This window comes from Amphibalanus amphitrite, unplaced genomic scaffold (genome assembly GCF_019059575.1).
Source record: "Amphibalanus amphitrite isolate SeventyFive unplaced genomic scaffold, NRLGWU_Aamphi_draft 000288F_arrow, whole genome shotgun sequence".
Taxonomy (NCBI): Eukaryota; Metazoa; Arthropoda; class Thecostraca; order Balanomorpha; family Balanidae; genus Amphibalanus; species Amphibalanus amphitrite.
The window spans coordinates 154512-160225 of NW_024881783.1; positions in this window are offsets into that span (position 1 = coordinate 154512).

Consider the following 5714-nt stretch of genomic DNA (forward strand, 5'->3'; position numbering starts at 1 on the left):
CGTGTGTCGTGACTCGTCGGTCGCTGAGGTATCGCACCGTCACTTCGCTCAGTTCGCTGAAGGAGACCTGAGGCTTCTTTTCACACACTGATCCTCTAATTCCCATAAAAACACATGCATATTTTAAATGTTACCCATATATGATTTTTTTTAAATATTGCGCCTGAAGGAAACTCTGTGTAGGTTCGAATAGTAACCACTGCCCAGCGTGGAAGACATTGAGTTTGTGGTAACTTTGTACCTTTATCGGAACCATAACCTTGAAATATGTTCATAATTCAAACCACGTCAGTTGAACAATGCTAATTTGAGGCACTGGCCGTCTCAATTGGCCCGCGTGCCACCAGTGCCGCCCCTCCCCGCTCGGCGCTGGTAACGCTCCGGTCCGGCACCGTTTTGACTAATGGTCGCCGTAGCGTTCGGACGGCGCGGCCATGTGGAACGAGCGCTGTCCACTCGCGGCCCCCGGGGTGTAGCGTGGACGTGGACGGCTTGTTTTGAAGCGGTGGCGCCGTGCGGCGTCTCGGGTTTCACGCTGCTGTGGACACGGCAGTCGGGCGGGGAATGGTCCAACATGACGCTGATACGGGAGGCGCAGCAGGCTTACAGGTAATGGAGGGTAATGGTGGGATTATCTGTATGAATCTTGGGTGGGATATTATATTCTACAGATGCAGAGGAGTCTGTCTACAATGCGGTGATAAAATGTAATGGCAATAGCGCGCTAAAGGTATTTCAATTTGTGGCAATATCTATCTGACGGCTGCGAGAACAGCTCATGTTTAATTTTCAATAATAGTTTTGTATGTACATAGGCATGATAAAAGTTTTCAAGTGCCCATCATTACGTTATTTGAAGTTTTACATTAAAAGGTTAATTTCCGTCCTTTTACCTGATCTGGGCCTTATACCACGGCCCAACTTTGAATCATGAATACTATAAAATTGAAATCCTACCTGAAATGATCCTGATCTGTTAGCATAGGTAAGTGAATTAGAAGTAGGTATGTCATGCCAATGGCTTTCATCGGCCTTTTCCAGTTTGTCCACGCACCGAACGACCGTTCGGAAGTTACATACAAGAGAATTCGAACCGTTTGAACAATCGTTCGGAAGTCAATCAACCCGCATCAAGCTGGACCTGGGGAAGGTTTTTAGTAGCCGTTTTCACGACGGCCATCTGGTACACATTTGGTGCACATCTGGTGCAGATTAGGTACAGATTTGGTCAAATTAGCTTCAGTGTATCTCTTAGTAGCTATCAGCTAGGGTTGCACATATTTCTTATAGGCCTGCTTTATCATATTATTAGAGAGTATCATCGATTAAAACACTGAAATAAATTCATAAAATAAAGATATTTGCTGTAATAGAGATAAGGTGCAGATTTGGTCAAATTAGATGCACTCGCCGGATAGACCGTCGTGAAAACGGCTAATATTGATTAGTAGAGCCTCATAATTTGCGCGAGAGTGAGAGTGTCCCTTCAAATCCAATTGCCATATTATAGGAGGAAATCGCTTGGCAACCGTTTTAACCCAAGCGCACACGTTGTGAAAAAGAGGTCCAGCCAGGTGACGATTATCTAAGTGTATCAACTCGCGAAATGCCCACTGCATTTGGGCATCCGAATAAGACATTCACGTTTTCATCAACTCACTATATATCAATGTACGAGGCAATCGGGAGCCTGGATAGACATAAAATCAGGATTTATGCAAATGACAGTATGGGCCCTAATTGGGTACTACCGGCTGTTTTTCCCGCCTCTGTTCGTGACAGCGACTTTCCCAGGGACTCGACAGTCTTGACGGGTCGCTCGTTTTCCCCGGGTACGGATGCCACTTTCAGCTGATGAGAACCTTCTCTCATATCAGAGCAGGGGACCTGAATATATTAAGCACGCACTCTGCATATCAACCAAGCTTCTCCATTGTTTTACGGCTTCGGCCTGAACCAAGGCGAATGAAGATTTATTACAGTTTGATGAGTGAACTCGGCCGGTGCGTTTCCAGCGTTCACAATAGGCTTCGATGTTGATTCATAAGGCGTTGACATTTCACGTTTTCACCTGAAGCGTTGTTTAGAGCCAATATATTATGTTTCATAGTCTGTTTTACAGAAAATCGATGACAATATCGGCAGTCATTTATTTTACATGTTGGTAGTGTTGATAATTGAGTTAAGAGACATCTTTTGCTGCCCGGTCAATTTCAGTCCGTTTAACGATTGCAAATAAAATAAAATGTGTTTTGTTTTCGTATATTTCCGGAAAAAAATATTATTCGGAAAATTTATTCTAGATGAGCAGAAGACTGAACATCGTAGGCGCTGAGGTCATGTAAACCTAGGCACTCGGCTCAATAGACAGTCTATGATGTATGGCGAAGAAGATGAAAAAGAAGTGAGCAGGTGAATGCCCATGAAGAAAAAAGTGGAATAAAAAATCGCACATCATCTCGAGAGTCGACCGTTCATCCGGATCTCGCTAAGCCGTTTTCACGACCGTTTTTAGTAATAGCCGTTTTCACGACGGCTATTTGGTACACATTTGGTGTAGATTAGGTGCACATTTGGTGAGGATTTGGCTCAAATAAGGTTCAGTGTATTTCTTAGTAGCAAGTAGCTAGGGTTCCACTAGTTGCTTATATACTTGTCTTGTCATATCATCAGACATTGTCATCGATTAAAACCGTGAAATAGGTAAATTCACTATATGAAGATATTCGTTATCAAAGTGAATAGGTGCCGATTTGGTGAGAATTAGGTGCATTCGCCAGTTAGTCCGCGTCGTGGAAACGGCTAATATATACCTCTCTTTACTTGAGATTTTTCACTTTATATGCTGAAATACCCACGGTGACTATAAATAGAAATACCTTGTCATAACACATCAAGAAAACATTTTATTGCACTATAATATGGCTATTGGCTAATTATTGCAGATTCGCCGTAGGTATAACTCTATAGGTACAGTTAGCCATGTTCCAAACATTTAATCTAGTCAAATTACGATAAAGACTTTCGACCGGACATAAGTATGTAGGTATATCGTCTCGGTGTCCCTAATTTGCAACAGGATGGTGTGCCTAGTGGAATGACTGTTTTGACAGTGGTTTTGTGAGTGGGCAGGACGCGCACGTGGTCGGCATTAGTGCCATCCTCACCGACAACAGAACCATTACCGGGCGCGCTGTCACCGCTCTCCAAAAACAGCAACACGTCGCACCACTTGGCGGCGGCCGCCCGGCGCTCCCCGGGGGCGGCGCGACCGGTCGCGGCCGCCTTCTTTGCGCTGCTGCTGCGAGTCCGCTGGGGGTTTTCGCCGAGTCCGCCGCCGCAGGGGTTTAGCAGGCCGCCTCCGCCCTGCCGCCGCGCTCTGCGGACCGCCGCCGGGCGCAGACTGTACCCAGTGGAATCGGCGGCCAGTTACCCAGTGGAATCGGCGGCCAGTTAGCCGGCCCGTAATTGAACGTGACAAACGGCGCTGAGGCAGCGCCGAAAACACGCCGCCGACGCGGCTGGGACGCGACGAACAGACGCCATCCCTTACGGGCAGAGCAATCGGCGCGCCACTAATAGCTCTTAGAGGTGCGATTGATACGTCGTCAATGGAAAAATGACACGGTGGCCTGGGTTGTTTTAGGGCCTTGGCCTGGGTCGGTCAGATTGTGTGGGTACCTTCTCAACGCTGCACGTTTTCTGTATACCAATAAAAACATCCAGCAGGTTGGCCATGATGACGTCAGTGCGCCAGGTTGAAAACGGTCCAGCATCACAAACTATATTGCGACCGAACTAGACGAAGAAGGCAAATATTCAACACTTGTCTTTTTATCATACACTTACTAGTATGTGACTTAACTCATGAATAAACTAAAATTTCCGAAAACTGAACATTTATGAAACACCAACAAGTAAAGCTGACGGATTAGTGAATGGTGATCCAGATGCTATTGCGATGTGTGTTCATAATTCAAATTATAATGCTGGAGGTACACGTACTCGCATGTACGTACATTGTACACATTTATCACTTACTCAATATTCATGAGCTTAGGTACAAGAAACAATTTCTGTCACTTGCAAAATGCAATATTGAGCATCCTTCCATGCTGTTCCTCGTACTCACGCTTTCTTGCCACCCGATCGGCTAGATAGCGGGCCCTGGCCGGGTTCGCTGGGTACATTCCGGCGGCAGACATGCAGCCAATTACCAAAGACAAAGGCTCGCTATTGGCAGTCTCACGCCTCAAGGAGAACGCTGACAGTGGGCCCGTGCATATTTTATGGAGGCACACCTAGTGCGGGAGGGCTGACTGACATCCGGTCCGCCGCTGCCGACCTGCACCGTGCGCTGCGGAACACTGCAGACCACTGCAGTCAAACCGCCCGCGGGCCGAGCGCTGACCACTGACCACCAGTCAGACCGCCCGCGGGGAGCACTGACCACTGACCATCGGTCATGACCATTGACCGCCGCGGAGAAGCACCTGCACTGACCACCAGTCACGAACTGTGCGGGGAAGGAATATCACTGTTTGAAGGGAAATTACTACTTTTTACATTAGGATTCAATTAGATCCAGAAAATTCCTTACAAGGATTGGTCGCTGTAGTTTCTGCTGGAATCTCATTAACCCTCGCCCATGTAGGGGGGGTTGGTTTGGTGCAACCCCCCCCCCCTGAGGTTTTTCGGAAATAGTGCAAAAACGGCGGCGCGCAGCGCCGCCAAATTTTGGGTACCTTATGGGGCAAACCTTGCGCATCTTTTGATAAAAAAATTTGACCGGGTCATGTCAGGTCACGGAGTTATGACGTCACAAAGGGAACAGCCTCCGGCCGGATTTTCACAAACTGAGTGCCAACGCCCGAGGTTTCCTGCCGGTGGTACGGACATCGGTTGATGGATCGTGATGAAACTTCCCATGCATGTTGGGGCAAGTATTGGCTATCATATGGTATAAGAAACTTGACCGGGTCAGGTCAGGTCACGGAGCTATGACGTCACAAGAGGAACAGCGTCCGGTACTATTTTTGAAAAGCGCCCGAACCACTATTTTGCTAATTCTTGTCACCTCAATGGGAATATGCAGCAATATTAGCTTCTATAGGGAGCGAATGGACATCCCAAATCCAAAAATACAATCAGATTTCAAAAATTTAAATTTTGATTTTTCGAATTTCTGCCGCCGACTGTGACCTTGCCGACTTCCGGCGCTCCCAACGCGCCATTTTTAGAGCTAGGGAAACGAAATACATACCAAACGATAGAGAATTGATCAAGGAACACGATAGTGAAGGTTTCAAGTAATATCTCCCACCGTTTTGCCGCAATCGCCGCGGAAAAGTTGAAAAAGTCTATTTTTCCGAAAATTTGACCTTTGACCGGTCAAAAGTAGGTCAAATGTTGACCTAGGACCAAAAAATATACCACCAATCGCGAGATCTCGACGAGAGCAATCCGTTGGTCTTTTCCGCTAAGCTCTACGACGCTCCGTTTTCAAACGCCAAGGGGGGGGGGGGTCGCACCAACCCCCCCCCCTGCATGGGCGAAGGTGGCAGATCGCCGTTTACGGGCGAGGGTTAAACTTTAATATAATAGTCACCTCCAAAGGTAGCTTTGTGGTTGCCGTCGGGAAAATTATCGCTTATTTGAAAATAAGCTCAAACAATTTGGAAGTCATTAGCCAATCTTTTTATCTGAGATGATTT